This window comes from Nannospalax galili, unplaced genomic scaffold, assembly GCF_000622305.1.
Source record: "Nannospalax galili isolate Female #2095 unplaced genomic scaffold, S.galili_v1.0 scaffold314, whole genome shotgun sequence".
In the NCBI taxonomy this organism is placed as follows: domain Eukaryota; kingdom Metazoa; phylum Chordata; class Mammalia; order Rodentia; family Spalacidae; genus Nannospalax; species Nannospalax galili.
In genome coordinates, this window is record NW_008334709.1 from 405,095 (window position 1) to 426,495 (window position 21,401).

General features: G+C 39.9%; 1 protein-coding gene across 1 annotated transcript in view; it reads left to right on the forward strand.

The window, feature by feature from the left end:
• The first annotated feature begins 20,318 nt into the window (after window positions 1-20,318).
• Window positions 20,319-21,401, forward strand: part of Dsel (dermatan sulfate epimerase like) — a 6,428-nt gene continuing 5,345 nt past the window's right edge. The window contains exon 1 of the mRNA XM_008829455.3: window positions 20,319-20,865. The gene's annotated coding sequence lies outside the window, so the exon portion shown is untranslated. The remainder of the gene's footprint in view (window positions 20,866-21,401) is intronic.

Consider the following 21,401-nt stretch of genomic DNA (forward strand, 5'->3'; position numbering starts at 1 on the left):
GAACATACTGTCAGCGCTAACTCCTTTCTTAAACCCACTGAGTTTCAAAGTTGGGGGGGAAAAGTGGCATAGCTGGTATAAGAGGAGTTACATGTGAGGGAGTGGAAATTAGGATTTGATTAAAATACAATTATAATTATGTACGAAATTCTCAGACAACAAATTTCAAAAGAAGTATGATCTTTTAAAGGGAAAAACAGACCCTGAAATTTTATCTAATTTCAGTGTACTACCTAATGTAAAATTTAGTGAAAGTCTTTGATAAAACAGTAACATACCACCGGGTGTCTTTAATCCCAGAAGTGTGGAGGCAGAGGCAGGCGAATCTCTGTGACTTCAAGGCCAGCCTGGTCTACAAAGTGACGTCAAGGCCAGTTGTGGCTACAGGAAGACCTTGTCTCAAAAAGACAATAAATAAATAAATAAGTAAATAAATAAATAAATAAATAAATAAATAAATAAACCTGAAATCTGAAATTATAAACTGGGCTCAAGTTTTAGCACATAAATGCTTCCAATCTTTTGTAATGAGTACTGTCTAAAAAGAGAACTCATTATTTTCATCATTATTAATAAATGTTTCTTCCACTTAGTTTAATTTAAAAATACTGTAACTGGTTCTTTGGATCAAGGAGTATGGCTTTCCTTAAGTGAATTTCTTTTTGAATTCACGTTATTCAACTCTATTACCTACTCTCTTAACTTATTGTCACAATGAACCACACTGTCAAATCTCTAAACTGTAAAATAATATAACCCAACTCTAGCCCAATTTCTGCAAACACGCCTATGGTATGAATTACTTGTGTCCTCACAGCACCTGGAACACTACATTTCAATAAATTTAAACTCGATCAGTGGTCATTCTTACTTCGCTTTAATCCTACAGAGTTCTCAATTTCTGCATCTTTCCCTGGCATCCTAATAGCATTTGTTCCACCACACACCATTTATTTCTCTATATGATGAGGAGAAGGATATTTTTCAAACATGGTTCAATTCTTACTATTCCCTTACTCAAAACACTCTGGAATAACTTCTGGTCATGCTAAGGAGATGATCCATTTCCCTTCACAGAGGCTATCAGCATGTGTTTTCCTAGCCCTCAGTTAGATCTTTACATCCTCACGCCTACATCATCCCAATGCCCTCAGGAATATTTCTTCTTACTATTACTTTATCTTTATGTACTCTCCAGGCCTGTGCACCAGCTAATCCATCAGCCTGAAATCCTCTTACCTTGTTCCATTATATCCGTTGCCTTTCTTCAAGTATCTGACCCTTAGAGTGGCTTCTAAATTATCATTCTAGTGCTTCTGTTCCTCCTTTTTCTGTTTTATTAGCTATTTATCTGTTACAATTACATAATATTTTATACTTATCTGTATGTATATGCTTACATGAAAAATATATTTGTTGTATGTGTATCTATTGCAAGACAACTCTCATGGGAAAAGAGACTTTCTTTAGTTCTTTCATCTAACTTTAGATTTTATTATGATTAAAATGAAAAAATATGAATGCAAAAAAGTAAATAAAAAGGGAAAGGGAAAAATCGTGTTTCTTGAAAGCACCTTCTACAAAGCTTACTTTTCAAATATACTGCTCTAAAGCTAATTTCAGTAATAGTAAAAATTATATATATATAATTTCCCATCTTCCTAGTTTCCTAGTTATTTCTGTGTAAGGCTTGATTCATGGAACATCACTTTAATAAAACTTCTGTTAATAACAGTTTCTGTCCTCCATGTGTATGGAAAACCTCATTTTGAACTGACATGAGAATTTGATGTCTCCTAGATATAATCTGAATTATCCATGAAAGTACATATACAACTCTTTGTAGAGAATAAGATCAAAGAAATGTCATTGTTTTTAAATATCTGTAAGAGAAATTACAGGAGTCAATGAAAGACAAACTATGAGCAGATAAATCATTAAAAAAAAAAGAGTAGCATTCTGACTTCTGTAACTAGATGTATGTGACACACTAAAATTCCAGAAAATTGAAGGGGGTCATATTTTAGATAGGAGGAACTCATAAATAATGATTTAGCTTTGTAAAATTTTGCTTTGTTTTCAATGTACTCAATTTGTATTTGTAATAATTATGTTGATTGCCTTGACCTGGACATATACACATGGGGAATTAATCATCTGTGAGAGGCTATTAAATATATGGCACATAAAGGTTTATATATGTGAGAGGACAGAGTAGGAAGGGCAGAGTACAAGACTTCTTACAGTTTAACTGTTCAATGGCTGAAAAGGAAATAAAGCAAAAAATCACAAGAAGGAGCAGTTCAGAGGCCAATGTAGGAGACATTTTCCAAGAATAAAGGATGAGAGACTGAAAACATGGCTCAACAGTTAAGACCACTAGCTGTTCTTGTAGAGGACCAGGTTCAGTTCTCAGCACCCACATGACAGCTAACAACCGCTCATAACAACCACTCAGTTACAGGGGATCTGACGCCTTCTTCTGACCTCTGCAGCCTTGTATGACACAAATGCACTTACATATATACACGCAGTACACTCATACGAATTAAAATTAAAATAATAAATAAAATTTTAAAATAACGGTGTGAAAATCTACATTGCATACTCCTGAAAAGTAAAGGAAGGTGCGGCTTGAAAATGGAGGTTGGATGAAATGATACAGATGCTCTCCGTGTCCTCAGAGAAAGCTCTCTCAGGAAATGTTGAAGGAATGAAGAATAACGATTTGGATTAAGAAATGAGGAGGAAGAGTGAAAAATGTGGCATAGGCAAGAAAAACATCTCCAAAATGTAAATCTGAGGTTTATTGGTTGACTTAAAAGTCATGGAATCTTCTATGCTGTAATCTGAGAAGTTTTGTAGGCTGCAGACATAGGTGAGACTTACAGATCTTGTATCTCAACAAAGAGTGAATTCTTGTCTATTGATTTTAGTTTTCAAGGAAACACAGAGCAATTTCTCTTCCTGAGAGAAAAGTAAGAGATGCCAAGAAATTGGAATGAGATTCCAGTTTAAGAGAGAATAGAAAAGGCTTGTATTCCTCACAGAAAGTAAGAAAGCAGCCAGCCACAGATCCACAGAAAGAGTGTAATAGAGAACTCAGTCAACAGCTCATTTTTTTTTTTAATCAGGCCACATTTATCAATCACTGCCACCAACCTAGTCCAATCTATGGCATCTTTCCAGATCTACAGCAACTGATTGACTGGTCTTTCTCTCCACTCCTTGCTAGCAAATACGTTCTACTCAGTGTAGCCAGAGCAACATATAACAAATATAATCTGATACCTAATTTACTCTAGGTTTAAAACTGTAACTAATTTTCTTTTAAAACAAAGATCAAAAATCTATAATACATATAATATGAGCATAAAATATCAGTCAAATTAAAAATCACTTGTGATATATAGTGTGTGCTATTCTTAATTATGCTGGGAAGGATAAAGTAAGCTAGTACTGCTTTAGGGGAAACAGGGCTGGTTATAGTCTTATACATTTGATTTTAATTGGTTTCATATCTCCACTCTTGTTTCTCACCACTTTTTGATAAATTCTTTTTCCAAGACACAAAATTCATTTGGTATTCCACTATTTCAATATCCTGACTGTTGCACACATAAAGAACTGTATTCACATGACTCTTGTCCCTCTCCCCACCATTGCTATGGAAATACATCATGGATATGAGTTTTCTGCCAGACTTTTAATTACTTATGAAACCGATTCTTCACAGAATTGGGATTTATTTAGAAATCTGTTTGCTTTTAGCATGATTTAAAAAAAAACTTTATCATATTTATTTTATATATATGAGTGTAATACCTGCATCTAGGTAGGTGCACCCATGTCAGGCAATGCCCACAGATGAGGTCAGAAGAGGGCATTAGAATTGGAACTACAGTTACAAATAGTTATTAGGTGTTAGCACCTGTGGGTGCTAGGAATTGAACCCGGGTCCTCTGCAAGAGCAGTCAGTGCTCTTAACCACTGAGCCTTCTCTCCAGCCCCACTTTCAGCAAGTTGGAGACAAGTATTAAACAATAGTTAAAATTAAAAACCACAATTTCTTCTTTATGATTCATAAACTAGATTTAAATGGTCCACATCCATACTTGGAGACCAAAGCCAAAGAAAATTTTGTGGCTAATAAAACAGCTGGTATTTTTGTCCTCATCCCAGGGCAACCAGATTCCAAAGATTGATGGGACACATCTAAAAGTGTTGTACAAGTCTAGTAAATTACTCATCCTCTTAATCAAAGAGGTCATAGAAAACCCAAAGTTTGAACTGTAACCAATGCCCCCAGTGTTTTCAAGGAAGGCCACATGTTCAACAGTATCCTGACCCACCCAAACAGATGACACAATTGGAAGAGGAAAGGATTCATTGAGCCCTTCTAGGTCTCTAAGAATCTCCTCTGAGATGCCTCAACTGGTCTTGAAAGGAAAAATAATAAAGGATAATTTCCCAGTAGAAAAGTATGATAAAATAGTGGAATAATTTGGTAATTATGATACAGAAGAGGTAGAGTGCATTATTTTTAATTTTATGTGTATGAGTGTTTTGCCTGCAAGTATGTAAGTGCACTTGTGAAGACAAAGTCCATGAAGGCCAGAAGTGTCTGATCCCCTGGAACTGGAGTTATGGATAGTTGTTAGCTGTTGTGTGGGAATCCAGGGATTCAAACCTGGTACCTCAGCAAGAGCAGTCAGTGTTCCCAAATACTAAGCCATCTCTCCAGCCTCTAGACTGCATTTTAAAAGGGACTCTCAACAGTACATCAGTGACCATAGGTAGACACACACACACACACACACACACACACCAGTAGAGAAGTGTTCAAGGATGAAAGTTCACAGATTTTGAAGTCTCTAGGTACATCTTTGGGATCTAATCATGATCCATAAAAAGTCCAGATTCTCATTCCCACTAACTCCTCCAATTTATTTGAAAAGAGAAAAGGATACCTTATAACATGAATTCACTCTAAAAGTTAAACAAATGAACAATCAAAAAAGGCCTCACTAAAACATAATCCCTTTAACACCTCTCTCACCAATAAAGCTATATACAAGTTATATCTACTGCTCTTTAATCACTTGCAAAGGTCATATTAGACAATGTGTTAGCTTTAGATTAATTTTTGACAGGTAAGATGTATTCTATTCTGTTTTTAACAAAACTTTTTGCACCTATGTCAACACTCAGACATGATGCAGATTGACCTTCAGAGGACTATTCCCCCATTTGGTATCTCAAGATCTTTTCAAAGTGATAATTGTGCTTGCTTCTCTGATCACTCAATTTGTAGCTAAATCTCTGGGACTTAGATAACATCTTCATTCTTCTTTGAGACATCAGTTGTGGCTGTTTGAAGGAAACCTTTTCCCTAATGGCTCAAGTATTTGAAAAGTTTGTCCCTAGTTGGTGGCACTATTTGGGGAGGTCATAGAATCTTTAGTATGTATAGCCTTGCTTGAGGAAGCATGTCACTGAAGCCAGGCTTGCAGAGTTCATAACCTTACCCTACTTCTAGTTAGCCTTCTCTAGTTCATAATTGCTATTGAATATCTGAGTTCAGCTTCTTATTCTGGCTGCCATGCCTGTTGCTTGCTGCCACATTTTTGTGCCATGATGGACTGTTATCCCTCTGGAAGTATGAGCTCAAATAAACTCTTCCTTCCATGTCACTTTTGGTCAACAACAGAAAAGTAGCAAATACAAAGTGGAAAGTATGATTCAGAACCTAATAGTCTAATTCTATCCAATGAAAACCACAAGGTTCATATTACCTGGCTGATGTCACCAATGGCCTTCCTTAGGGTGTCCAGATATCCCTATTCAGATCTTGAGCTAAGTTCTTTGGGGGGCTTTATGCTCACCCTTTTCTGTACTTAGATTTAGTCCTAGATTATTAAGCCAGGTCTTTAAGCCAATTTGTCTCTTGCTAGACTCAATCAATTGCAATGTGCTATCAAAAATTACGGGTTACAGAGGCTGCCTAACACATAAAAAAATGAGAAAAATCTATTTTATAATAGGGAGAACAGGTATTAACTAAACTATACAAGAAGAGCTATCTATCAGGGTCAATAATGATCTGCTCTTTGAAAAGTGTCTTTTCTGGTACTTTTATCTTCTCCTATAGCCATCAAACTCCTGACAAATGCCAGGTACATTCACGACTTGTGAGTACAACCTTGGAAAGGATCCTCCACAGAAAATACCTCCAGAGCCCTTAGGGAAAAATCAACCCATAAGTAGCCTTAAAATGATTGCTTCTAGATGAAAAAAGAGATGATCTTCCTAAAACAAGTGACTCTAGTTAGGCTGACTAGGCTCAGTGGATGGACTTGCACTGGGAAGCAGCTGGCACTGACAACACAGTGGACAGTAACAGGGATGACAGTGTATGGGTTCCAGTGGGGAGGGGGGCTATGGGAGTGCCAGTGGGGATGGGGGTATAAAGATGATTGTTTGAGATGTTTTGTATGAAATACACACAAAAAAATCAATTAAAAAATCTTTAAAAAATGTAAAAACTCACCAAAAAAGTGAAAAAAAAAATCAGTTCAAAGGAACAGATAGATAAAAGTTTTATTGCATGCTCCTTTCTCATTAAAAAGTCAAATCTTACTGTCTTATCTTTGGTGAATAGCCTTTTCGCTCTGTCTTCCTATATAGAAGATGAAAATTCATTTCTCATGTAGATCCCAAATCATGCTCAAGATAATAAACATTGTGGGCTCTGTGGACTCCTACACACTTCCAGTGCTTCTAGACTTCCTTGGCGGGATCTCCTCAAGGGGATGATTAGCATCAATTACAAGTTACAAGAGAACATTAATTAAGCCAGTCTTAGTTCATTCATCACAAACATGGATGAAGGATAATATGTTTCCCAATGGCTAAATAATTGAAGTTGAAAGTCCATAGAGACAGAGTTTTTCAAAGGAGGGGAAAAACACAGCTTGACAGACGTGCTATCCATTCCCTTTCTGCTGCCCCATTCCTATGAACTAAAAAATACATTATCAAGATAGATATCTCCAATTTTGAGTTGAATATGTATTGATAGTCCAAAAAAGTCCATGTAAGCCAGTCAGTCACTTTAGGCCCAAAGAACAAAACCGCAATCATTCATTCCAGGTAATGTTCGAGATCTGGGATGGAGATCTCCCGATTTATCCGAAAATATTATTTTCATTAGTCCATCAGAACAATTTGCTACTGAGTGGGCAGTGAGGCCAAGAATATGATGGACAACTCCCAGTGGTCTGCAATGTATCTCTAGCACTAAACTTTGGCCTTGGTGATCAAACATTGAGGAGTTCTTTGTAAATTAAAATTATTTCACTTTCATAACACATGATGTGAAGTTCAATTAATTTAAAACGTCTGAGTTCTTAGAGCCTTTCACAGCTCAGGAGTCAATTTCCAATTTCTCCAGGAAAATTCTGGTATTTCTATACATTCAATATTTATTTTCATAATACTATGCAATCAGTGTTTACTTATATTAATATCATTATGACTATGTCAATAGAACTGTCTTCCTGCAATAGATCTTAAATTCAATGAGAACTAAAACCCTTTCCTCCTTCTGCTGTTGTATGCTCAGTGCTAACCATGGAGTTGGCATGTAATAAGAACACAAATATATTAAATAATAAATGGATAAACTTGACAATGTGCTGGGTTAATAATCTTTCATCATGTTTCTTAAAGTAGTGGGTTTGATATAATGATATCGAGGACAAATTATTTGCTTTATTCATTCCAAGACTTCCATCAGCAAATATTTTAAGAACACAAAAATTCATTCTCAATTGGGATTGTTATTCAAGCATGATATTTACAAAAGTAGATAAATAGGTTATTAAAATATCCTGAAAGAATTTTGATACAAACAGCCCTGAGTGACTGACCACTGATCAGGCTGATCTCGGACTCAGAGATCTGCCTCCCTCTGCTTTCTGAGTGCTGGAGCTAAAGACATGTGCCACCGCACCTGGTCTGAGATGTACTTTTAAATATCAGATGAAGCAAATCTTAAAATGTGCATCATTCTATAACTTGAAGACCGTTAACAACATGAGAGCCAAGCTGCAGGTGAGCAGTGAAGATACAATCTACTTCCCTGTGACTTGCTGCCTCTCACAATGGACAGATCAATTTATTTTACTAGACTTCAAAGTCTTCACTCATAAAATGAGAGAACAGTACTAGATGTTTTTGAAAAATATCAACCCCGCCCTTTGCAAAACTATATGAATTCAGAGAGCAAGTTGCTAGACAGCAGTACTATTTTTGACTCACCATCTTAACATGTGAAATTTTCTATTTTTTCTCTTCAGTATTTTCAGCTTACAAAAGTGAATTAATCATATATCCATTCCCTGATTATTAAATTGCTAAGTATAAGAAGTATGTTACAATGACCTTTCATTTTTGAAGATTTCATTGAGAAATCCACAAAGGTCTGTGCAAAGGAATTTACCTAAACTTTATTAAAACTTTTACTGCAACCTACAGTTGGTGTCATTGTCACCCCACTTTACATATGAGTACATCTCCAATCAGAAAATTTACATAACTGGTACAATATCTCACAGAAACATGCAGTTTCAGAGCTTGGTTTCAAACTCGGGACTGTCTTATTCTAAAACCCAGGTAGGTGTGTAATCATCCAAGCACATATAAATAACTGTAGAATAGAACATGACAGGTAACTGTGGGTACTATCATCACAGGAAGAAAAGTGCTCTTTATCCCTGTCCTCTACTGTTCACTATGCTTCTTGATTATAATTATCACTTGAAGCACCTCTGAAGAGTTTCACTTTCTGGATTTCATGCTAGACCCCTGAACTATCATTTGCAGCAGGGAATTAATAGGAGGCTTTGATGATGCTTAACATTAAGTTTTGTGAAGTACAGTTGTATCCACCTTTTTTTTTCAACTTATTATTATTAAAATAATTATGTACAAGAGAGCCGATTTTTCATTTTTCATTGAGAGTTTGAGTAGACCCTGGAATGAAAAGCTGTGTGTCCCCATCAGGCAGGTGCAAATAACACTTTTCTCTTTTTTCAGGTATTCTCGGTGGCCTGCTTTTCGACCAGCTGCAGGGAGAACAGCTTCATCTTATTGCCAACTGCTCCTAAATAAATAACTGAATTTTCACAGGCTTTTCAAACGTAATTCTCCCCGTGTCTATAGAAAGTCATAAAGTCTGGCTAGATGTACTGGAAACTCTGGAAATAGTTCAGCAAGAGCAGTTCCAGGATTCCTTTCTGTAGTAGTCAGCCACTTGCATGGTGCCTGGCTGGACTCCAGGTATTAGGAAAGAAGGGTGCAGCTCTGAGAAGATGTGAATATCAGAGAGATTCCTTACAACGTTTAGGTTTTTATCTCTTTCTCCAGCTCCCAAGTCACTGGTAAGTTTCTTCCTTTACTAATTTAAATGTAATTTGGAAAATAATGGGATATAAGATACAGATGATCTTTCAAAGTCATTTAAATCTGATGAAGCAATGATTAAAATACAGAAAAATTGAAGTAATGGTCCACATATTTCAGTCTGGCCTTTTCTCTCTAAAAGACAATAAGCTCCATTTGGTTAGGAATTTTTTTTTTGTCCTGAAGGTTTCCTAGGGTCCAGTGGAACGTATTACCAAATATGTGGTTCATATTTATTGAATAAATTAAGAAAACAAAATTCAGGGCTGGAGAGATGGCTCAGCAGTTAAGAACACTGACTCTTCTTACAGAAGACTCAGGTTCGATTCCCAGCACCCACATGGCAGCTAACAACTGTCCATAACTCCAGTTCCAGGGGGATCCGACAGCTTCTTCTGTCCCCCTTGGGCATTGCACAACACGGGTGCACTTACCTACAAGCAGGCAATACACACATACACATAGAATAAAAATAATAAATAAAATTTTTTTAAAAGAAAACAAAATTCAAAGCTTTTTCTGCTGGTATACATGGGATAATTTGAATATTATCATCAGGCATTAAATGCTGCATTCTAAGAAGGGTTTCTTGTAATAGATCACTCGAAGGAATGCGTGATACTTTTCTTCTCAGCATTGAGGAGAAGTTAAATTCCTGGGGTCTCTGCTAATATAATCAACATCAGGACATTTACTTGGGGGCCTTCAACTTCTAAACCAAAATTCAAAACCCTATAATTTAAGTTCTGAATTTACCTCACTGGTATAATATATTTGCCCTTTCCAGCATTTTAGAAATTTAAGCAATTTTTTTGAAAAAATCAGATAACTTTCCTTAAAAAAATGAGTCTGGAGTTTTGTCTTTCCTTGCAAAATCAGATTATGAGGCTACACAGGGCACTAAATTATGCACAAGAACAATCAGCTGGCTGGCTTCACCTACACATGTTATTAATAGTCATATAGTAAGACTGTGTGAGGTGCTGTGCTGGATAGTGTTAGTGTCAACTTGACACACCTGGGTTGAGGGAGCCTCAATCAGGGAATTGCCTCTATTGGACTGGCCTGTGGCCATGTCTGAGGGGCATCTTCTTGATGAGTGATGTGGGAGGGCCCAGCCCACTGTGGGTGGTGCCACCCCTGGGCAGGTGGGCCTGTGTGGCATAAGAAAGCAGGCTGAGCAGGGGCCAAGGGAGCAAGCCAGTAAGCAGCGTTCCTCCATGGCCTGTGCTTCAGCTCCTGCTTCCAGGTTCCTGCCCTCAGTTCCTACCTTGGGCTCCCTAATGAACTGTGATCTGGGAGATATAAGCTGAATAAACCCTTTCCTCCCCAAGTTGGTAGTGGTCAGAGAGTTTTGTCACAGCAATGAAGAAACAAACAGGTCAGATGCTATGGTTATTGATTTTGTTGTTTGGAACATTACTGTCTTTCATACATCACCCCAACTCAGTGTCATTAGATTAGTGGATCAGTATCTTCATCAGTATTATAAGTGCCTGTCAAATCTGTGTCCCTGCCTATAACTCAGTACCCCTAAAATAAATGCTTCTCACTCCTTGACTCTTTTGTCTATACAAATGTTCTCCAATATAACCTCCCACAGAAAATGAAGCACCATATAGATGTGCTGTTCAGTGGTACAACCACTAACTACTAACACTGTAAATGTAGACAGCACAACTAAGGAACTTTATTTTTTATTTTATTTCATTCATTCAGCATAGTTCTATAGATATATATTTTCTATTAACTTTCTCTCAGAACCCCAAACTCTGCTTTCTGAATATGAAATTTGTGTTGTATATTTTAATGACATAAGACTTTGTCAAACACAATATTATGCAGTGTATATGAACATAATGGAATGATTATCCTAGCGATGTATCACGTACATTATCTCTAAAGGTCATCATTTTGTGGTTAAATTACTATGCTTGCATTCCCATGTCACTTCATCACTTTTAATTGAGGCCAAGATTTGAAACTATTTAAGTGTCCTTCAGCAGATGAATGAATAATGTCAATATCAATGCATAATAAAATATTATTTAGCTATTAAAATTATTGTGATTCAGTCATCTGCAACAATATTGACATAATTGGTAGTCCAAGGCAAGAGGACGTGGAATTTAAGTCTGGCCTGAGCTATCTGGAGAGATCAATTTAAATAAATAAGTCCATTTCAGGGTAATTTATCAATTACACAGAATAATAATATTTAAAAGTATGTATTTCATCAGGCGTGGTGACGTTCTCTGTTTTTTTCTTTCCTACCCTACTCCTATAATTCTTTTGCTTATTTCTTGAGACAGGGTCTCTGTAGCTCAACCTGGTCTTGAGTTCATAATTCTCTTGACATAGTCTTAGGTTTTTTTATAATTAGATAAATTTAATAAATGTATGAGGTTTTCAGCTTTCCTTGTTTGGTTTGTGGGCATTTTGACTATACACTCCCACCCTACCTTCCCTTATTCTATCCTACTTAAACTTCTACCTCCCATGTTACTTACCATCAAAGTCACTGCTTTCTATAAGCCTCTCAAGGGGAACAGTATCCTCTGTGTGCCATTCTAATACACAGTTTTAAGGGATGCTTCAGCTCTGTTTTCTTGAGGTGTTTGATATCCTACATCCACAGTTGGACTCCTGCCGAATTATCTTCTTTTGCTGTCTGAATCATCACGGAACCCTTAACTTGTGGAGTGTGCTGGATAGCTTTAGTGTCAACTTGACATACCTGGGTTGAGGGAGCCTCACTCGGGAAATTGCTTCTATTGGACTGGCCTGTGGCTATGTCTGAAGGGCATCTTCTTGATGAGTGATGTGGGAGGGCTCAGCCCACTGTGGGTGGTGCCACCCCTGGGCAGGTGGGCCTGTGTGGCATAAGAAAGCAGGCTGAGCAGGGGCCAAGGGAGCAAGCCAGTAAGCAGCATTCCTCCATGGCCTGTGCTCCAGCTTCTGCCTCCAGGTTCCTGCCTTGAGTTCCTACCTTGGGCTCCCTGATGAACTGCGACCTGGGAGATGTAAGACAAATAAACCCTTTCCTCCCCAAGTTGGTATTGGTAAAAGTATTTTGTCAGACCAATGAAGAACAAACTAGGACATGGAGCAATCATCTTTTCTGAATATTTGGACTCAGAGTTCAAAATGCACAACTTATTTATGCTTGGTTGTAGTATCAAGCAAATATGAACTCCTTCTGAGGAGTAGCCACATTGACATTGTTTCCCATCAAGGAGCAGAAATAAGCTGATACCCCAAAGAGAAGAATAGAGTGTATGTTCAAAACCAAAGGGAGATATATGACCTCTGGCCTTTGAGCCAGGAGAGAACTTTCCTCAGGACTTTCCATTATGGAAGGCAACTGAGCAGAATGATCTGGGTCAGAGCTGAGGAAGATAATGGTGCTAATGGGAAGTTATTGACTGATGTAACAAAACAGTCTGTCAGGTTTGCTTCCCAACTAATCTCTCAGTGTTTTGGCAAGAAACTTCTATGCTAGCTGCCAGTTAATCAATTTGACCTAAAAGTATGCCAGGAAAGTTTCATTATTTCTAGATTGTCTTTTTTCCCTCAGTTTTACCTTGTGAATATTATTTACCTTTTTAATTCGACTAGCAATGCATTTTATTACAAGTGAATAAACACTGTACATTCAAAATAATTTAAATGGTTGCAAAATAGTTTCTTCTTAAGGTTTCTGAATTATTAGGCAACACCAATTCCTCCTGTCTTATTGAGGATGCTTCTGTTACCTAGCCAAATGAGTCCTCAGCTATGCAATGTTCATGTGCGCTGGGAGAAAGAAACAAATGGAAATTATCTTACCACAGTAACTCAGATTTGTTAACTTCCCTAGGAACACTTTGCAGGTACAAATTAGCTGATCATATACTATGATAAGTTTGTGCAATTGACATTTTACACAATGTCAGGGGCTTTCTGATTCAAGTATTTTCCCTACTAGAACAAAAGGGAAGAAGAGAATACTAGAGACTAAAGGGGGAATGGAGGCAGGAGGGAGAGAGTGGGCAGGAGGGCAAAGGAAGAGAGCTAACCAGTGTGAAAACTCCATATGGAAACCTATTAGTTTGTAATGGTGACAGATGATTCTCTTTAACTTGACAAAGCCTAGAAATCAACCGAGAAGTGTCTCAATGAGGCATTATCTACATTGAGTTGGGCTATAAGCATGCCTGTGGTAGACTCTCTTAAGAGAATTGATGTGGGAAGAATCAGTCAACTGTGGGCAGAACCGTTCCTTAGGCAAGAGGTCTTGAATGGCTTAAGAGGGGAGAATTCAAGATATTCACAAGCAAGCAAACATATGAGCATGCATGTTTTAATTTCTCTCTGCTATTGGTTGTAGATGCAATGTCACTACTGGTCATAACAACCTCCTTCTCCACAGACTTCCCAAAAATGATGAACTATAACCTGGAATTGTAAATTTAAATAAACCCTTTCTCTCATCTGATGCTTTTTCTTAGGGTATTTTTAAAAATTTATTATTATTTTTATTGCATGTATATGCGTGTATTTACCTGCATGTAGGTAAGTACACCTGTGTCATACAATGCCCGAGGAGGACTGAAGAGGCTGTCTGATCCCCTGGAACTGGAGATACAAGTTGTTAGCTGCCATGTGGGTGCTAGGATTTGAACCCAGGTCTTCTGCAAAAACAACAATGATCTTAAGCGCTGAGCCATCTCTCCAGCCCCTTTTAGGGTATGTTTTAACACATAAGCAGAAATGAAAATAAAATGGTAAACTAAATTTTAAAAGACTATTAAATTGAAAACAATGTTCTGGAATAAAAGAACAAATCAGATAATAGAAAGTTATTTAGGGTGTTGTGATAGAAGGGTGAAAGGAAATACTTGAATTAATACCAGAATGGCATTTCTGCTCATCCTAAATGTCACATTAACCTAATTATTATTTGATAGCCATTTGTTTATTGTTATTTGGGCCTGTAGGTATACCCCACATTTTGTATTTTTTTTAATTTATGTTTATGTGGGTGGGTGCATATGAATGCAAGAGCCCACAGAGGGTATCACATTCTCTGGAGCTGGGGTTACATGTTGTTTTCAAACTGTTTGACATGGTGCTGTGAACTAAATTTAGGTCCTCTGTAAAACCCAAAGTGCTCTTAACAGCTGAGCGATCTCTCCATCCAAACAATGCCTACACTTTTACAAGAGACAAAACACCTAGTTTTTGAAGTTCATTAGGACAAGTGAAGATACATGAACCCAATACTTGGTAAGTAACCAAAAGACATTTGTCAACAAATGAAGAGCTGATATCTTAGACTGTTCTAACTACTATAACAAAACACCACAGACTGGTAATTTATGCATAGCAGAAAGTTGTTTCTCCAAGTTCAGGAGTCAGATCAGTTCAAGACTGTGGTGTCAGAAGATTAAATATTTAAGAGAATTTGGTTTCTGTCCCCAAATGGTACTTCCCTGTCAATTGTAATGTGGTGGTAGGGTAGCAACAAAATGACTGTCCTGCCCTCATAGTGAAGGAGAGATGGAAGATATCTTTCGAAAAATAATTCTTTAGATTTATATGCTGGAAATTGTACTCCCAAAGCAACAGTGTTCAGCAGTGGGACCTAATTGGAGGTATTTAGGTCTTGAGAACTCTGCTTCCAGGGATGGATCAATGCTTCTACAAAACAGTTGTCTTAGCTGGGCATGCTGGTTTATGCCTTTAATCCCAGCACTTGGGAAGCAGAGGCAGTCGAATCTTTGTGAGTTTGAGACCAGCCTGATCTACATAGTGAGTTAGTGAGTTCCAGGACAGTTGGGGCTACAGGGAGACCCTGTTTCAAAAAGACAAAAAAAAAAAAGGAGTTGTCTTAACTTTCAGGTGTGGACATACTATTCCTCATCATCCTCTAGATGTGAAATGTGTGGAATGTTGAGGTAACATCCTTCAAGTAGAAAGACCAGGACCTGACCTATTGGTGCCTTCATCTTGGACATCCCAGTCTGCGGACCTGGGAAAAGTAAACCTGCATTACATTCCCTATCAATTGTCCAATATAAATTATTTTCACATAGATACGCTAAATAGAGAAAGAGAAAACAGATAGAAGGGGAAATGGACTAGTTGAGTTCCTTTTACATTTTTGCATAAGAAAACCAGTCCCATTCAGGAAGATAGAACTCTTGTGCTTTAACCACTATCCCAAAGGTTCCATCTCTTAAGACTGTCCTTTAGTAGCCTAGAAGATGGTTCAGCAGACAATGCTTTTACCCCACATCCACAGAATCCATATAAAAGCCAGAAGCAATATATGGATTTGTAATCCCACATCATCAGTTTTTAGAGTCTGGAGTCCAGTTATCAAAGTTGGTAGTGTTGACATTCTGAGCTAGCTAATGTTTTGTTATTGAGGGTGGAAAACTCTTTTGTTCATTGTAAATTTTTAACAGGTATCTGGTCAGTATCCAACAATCACCAGAAGCATCATTTCTGTAGCACATCAGTCCTAATAATAAAAAATTCTCTACATGTTGTTAAATGTACCCTGGGGCATGGGAAAGGGGGCAAAATTGCCCCACATAGGAACCACAGGTGTAGATGTATGTGTGCGGGTAAAATAGAGAAGACAGAGAGTGGAAGAAACCTGGAAAACCATCTTGTGATCCATTTTCAGCTTTCAATAAACTTTTCTCTCATAGAAAAATCAAAATTGCATGTAAACAAATATAATGGTCACACATTTTTTCACTTATAAATGCACGAGCTTTATTTGGCTTACAGGGAAAGCCCTTTGCTCAGATCTGGCTTTGGTGTCTTTGTTTTTATGAATCCAGTTGCTGTCACACTCATTCTTGTGCAGCTGGATAAACACATTCAAGCTACACTCACAGCTACATCTTCATTAGTAATTCTGCAGATCAAATTTCTGTCATTTTGAAATGCTCCTAGTCAAAGAAATTGCTAGAGAATGCTTCAAGATGCTACTCCCTTCTTTAAATCTATGGTTTTGCTTTGGCCTATTACTGTTGAGTGACTGTGATAAAATCTGGAGCTGACTTTTGGTATCTGTTCCTATGCAGTCACACTCAAGAGCCAACACCACTTCTCATATTGTTAATGAATCAATCTACTATAGCCTGGCCCTCATAAGTGGTTCAAGATATCTGCACCTGAGGTCGAAAGACAAAGCTTTACTAGAAAGTCAATGCTGAGAAGAGGAAAGCAAGCCATCCGTAGATTCCAGTGCTTCTGCTGTATAAGCCTGTGCATTGGAAGTATGCACCTGGTTCTGTGCTGAAGCACATAACTTAGTTTTTGGATATTTGGGCCCAATTATTAAGAGTCTAACAGAATGATAGAGGTTTAAAAAAAATCAGTGTGGGGGTTTTATACAGTAGCTAGCTTGTTTTATTGCTTGCATTTTATCTTCAAAACTATGTAGTATTTAACACACATTCTAAATCTTAGAACTTGAATAAGCCTATCTTAGGTTAAAAAAAAAAAAAAAACTTTCCAAAAATCTCTTTAAATTTTGACTGACTTTCTAGCCATAGGTATCAATGAATAAAGTCACCCCACATCACAATCACAGGTACAACTATAGGTTATGCAGGACAAAAGAATCTCAATACCGGAGAAAAAGACCTTACGAATTTAGCAATCCACTTTAGATTTTTACAACCTTTTCTCTTCCGTAATAAAATGGAGATGGCAGTATAGGTTAAACTTTCAAAATACATTCAATTCAAAGCTTTGGAATAAACACTGAGGAAAGAAAGAAGGGAGGGAGAGATGGCAGGGAGAGGTTGAAAGGGTAGAGAGAGGGAGAGAGGAAGCAATGCAGGGGGATGGGGAGGGAAGAGAGGGAGGGAAAGAAATGGAAGAGATGAAGGAAGGCAGGAAGGGGGGAAGGGAGGGAAGAGAGGAGGGAGGGAGGGTGAGGAGAGGGAGACAGAGGATGAAAGGGCAGAAGGGGGGACAGAAAGAGCTAGGGAGGGAGGGAAAGGAGAAGGAAGGAAAAATTGAAATGAAGGAAGGAAAAAAGGAGAAAGAAATGGAAGGAGGGAGTAAGGGAGGGAGGAAATGGGGATAGAGCAAGGTTAAGTACTGGATGATCTATTCTAGCAAAGCACTGTTCCTATTGTAAGTTGGGTGGTTGGCAGTGGGTTGAAGGATGTGCAAATAAAGAAAATGGATTGTTGTATTTTGAAATCACTGTGTAAAATCTCATGTAGATTTAAGAGCCTTTTATCGAGAGAAATCCCAAGAGCAATACGCTGTACTATTCTTCACGTTCATTAAAATAAGATACTGTTCCAGGATTTTGAATGTAGCAGCTGTTGGTATATGTGTCTCTTGCCACACTCATAAAGATTTTTAATATACAATAACATAGAATATAGCTCATCCCTTCTATGATTAGATGTATTATTTATAATTAACTTTGTAGCATCTTCATGTGTAGAAGGAGCAATAATTGGAGCTATCCATTTATAGTTCACAGGGAAAAAAAAAAGCACTTTTAATAGTGCTATTTACCTACACATTTCTGCCAGTGATTTGGATGGTTCCAATGTGACTCCTGTTTTATGTAAATGCACTCACGTTTCACAACCCTGAGTAGATGCTGGAAGTTTAGCTGCATCCCCACAGCTTCAGTTCAGATGCAATGTAAGGCTTAGAATTCAAAAGACCTGAATATCTCTACTTGGATCAGCCCATCAGTCTTTACATGCATATAGGCAAAACACACATTAAAAACAAAAAGAATAAATCAAAGAATTCTGAAAATATAATGGAACTTACAATGCTTCTCTGATATTCTGCTACTACTTATTTTCCTGATTTACTCAGCCCTAATGTTACTGGGGCACTGTGAAACCACAGAATGAATTGCCCTGTCCACAGATTTTGTACTGGGAAATGGGCTGTATTCAATGCATTTGCAAATATTTCTTGGCTCCTCTCTCCATAAAATGGAGTCATCACTAAAGTCACCGGCCCCTTTCCCCTAACTCTATTCTCCCATAAAAGAGTCTGGAATCCATGGATGTTCTCTCACCAGGTACCATACAGAGACAATCCAACTGCTTGTGAGTTTTATCTTCAAGGAGGCCCTTCTTTTGGAATGAGTTTTAGTAAAGGAGACAAGCTTTATTCAAGTTCAGTATCTATTGGCAATTGGTACATCCAGAAGAGGAGAGAATCAACTTTCCTTATTGGGGTATCACATGTGGTTTGACCAGACTCCAAAGGTTAGACCCACAGCCAAGAGCAAGTTGGAAACACAAATTAGAACCGATAGACCTTAAAAAAAAATAGTAACAGAGGGCACAGAATAGGGAAGCAGTTAGGTGGGAATGGAGGGGAGAGACCTCATCTTGATGAAAATACTGTCTGAAATTCTCAAATCAGGAAAAGTATTTAAAGAAAGAAAACAGGTTCTTACTACTTCTGGCTTGATGGGGTTTCACCTAGAATAGTGGAGTGAGCCAGGTGAGACAGTAACCATAAAATAGTCTAAGAACCCAATGCAGATACAAAGAATATAGCGCTGGAGAAATAGCTTGGCTTGGGAAACTGAAGAGGATTGTATAGGTCTGAATTGAGACCAGGATAAGAGGAACTCAATAGTCAGGAAATTATGCAGCTACTAAAAGGCGGTGATTGGGTAGTGGACACTGGGAGGAAGGAAAAGAATACGCACAATTACTGAAGAGCCAAAGCAAAAGTTACTTTGGCCATTTGTTTGGGGCAGAGTTCCAACTAAGGCAAAATGTAAGCATTATGAGACCATAATTAAATGATCTCAAATTAACTCTGCAAGTGGTATTCTTATCTTTGCTTCTTACCAGGAAGTCATCCAAGCTACTCAGTATCTTTTGGATTTTATGGCGACATCACACCATTTTAGCAGATACTAAGGGTTAAAAGGGACTGAAGTGTTGCTAATCCCTGACTAGGGATAGAGCATTCATCAGTGAAGCTTGAAAGCTAACTGTGATAAGTGATACTGGTGGTCAAACTGTGGGTTGGCCCACATCCAAGTGTAATCTGATGTCCGTGGAAGTGTTCTAGGAGAGTGCAACAAGAATCACACCGCAGCCTGCCTTCAACTGAATTTCCAAGCTTGGAATTACATATACACGTGAGAGTAACCACAGTAAGGGCTGCCTGCATGCAGGTCTTTGTGATTGCTGGTTCCTGTATGTTTCATGGTTCTATGATATCCGTATACCTGACTAGTCCATTTTGCTTTCTGCTGAACTTGAACGTATGTGCTCTTGAAGCTATTCCCAGTATACTAACTTAGATACTTTGATATTTTTGCTCCTCTATCACAACAATCACAGCCAATTTGCCTCTGGTTTCCAAAGAAGCGGTGGTTTTGTCCATTTCCATCTCCTGTTTCTCAAAGGGTGCCTGATTATTCTTGTCCTTCCACAGTCAACATCCATCTCCTTGATCCCCCTTCTCCCATCATTTATAATTGAGCTCACAACTCCTCCTTCCTGTCATCTTTAGATCTTTTACAGTTGTTCTATTCCCATAGCCAAAAAGTTTTAACACCAGGCCAGACAGCTTCAGACAGTCAGGCTCCCACAAGTCCGCTACTCCAGCCAGGCTCTTTCAGGAGCCCGCGGCTGCTGCCAGGGAGCTGGGCACTCCAATCCTGAGCTTCCTTCCTCCATAGACCACGCCCTTGACTTCGGACAGGGTCAGGCTCCCAACCCCGCCCTCCACCTCTAGGCGCCCCGCCCCAACTCGGGGCCGAGGCTCTGCACTCGGGCCTTCCCAATTCTCCGCCCAGGCCCCGCCCCCTCCTTCACGCCCCGCCCCCGCCCGCCGGCTCCAGTCGCCTTTCTCGCGCTCCTCACTCAGGCCGAGCGGTCTCAGCTGGCACAGCCGAACGTCGCCGGGGAGGCATCCGGGCTTCGGGACGCCGCGCGCGTCCGGAGACAGCGCCTAGAGAGCGCACGCCGCCGGCGGGTTGCCTCCCACGGACCGAGCTGTCCCCGCGAGCGCCTGGCGTTCCCCGAGGGCGGGCTTGTCGGGGTGCGGAGCGGGGCCGAGACCCGCACTGAGTAGATCTTGCACTCTGAGGGGACCCCAAGCTGAGGAAATCCCACACCCTGAGGTCCCCGCGCGCTGAAGAAACTGGCGCGTTGAGGAGAGCCCTGGACGCAGAACCCCGGGCGCTGAGCGACTAGGCACCGACGAGACCCGGCGCTCCGAGGAGACCCCGCGCTGACCAGACACGGTGCGCCGCTTCTGTCTGGGCGCAGGGCCCTGCGGCGGGGTGTTACGTCCCGCCCCGCCCGCCCGGTCCCCCGTCGGAGCAGTTTCTCGAACTCGCCACTTCAGCCCGCACTGTCGCCAGAGACCAGCCTGCTCGAGGTAAGCAGACCTGCCGTTTCGGGGTCTCAGCTCCGCCGTGCGGGACGCGGGTCAGGAAGTGGGGAGCGGAGCAGCAGGGCGACGCGGCTGCGGTCTGGAGTTCAGAGCAGCAACAGGCGCGGCGGGTCGGGAAAGTCTAGGAGTGACCGTGGTGGAGACTAGTGGAGACTGCGCCGCGCTTCTCCCTGCCGCGCTACGGGCTGCTCCAGAAGCCTGGATCTGGGCGCCCTCTGCCGGCTCCTGGGGAGGACGGCGCGAGGACCGAGGGAGGATGGAGGGAGGACGGCGCATCGAGGATGGGGGAGGTTGGAGGGGCGCCGGAGGTGGGATGATGGCGGGAAGGTTGGGGGCGGATGGGGGGAACGGCTGGGAGGCGGCAGGGAGGAAGGATGAGGAGGATAGAGGGAGAACAGAGCGTGGAGGACGAAGGGAGGACGGTGGATGGCGGGAAGGACGGGCGAGGGCAGCGGAATGGCAGGAAGGATGGGGGGAGGACAGGGGGATGGCGGGAAGGATGGGGAGGACGCGGGGTGGGG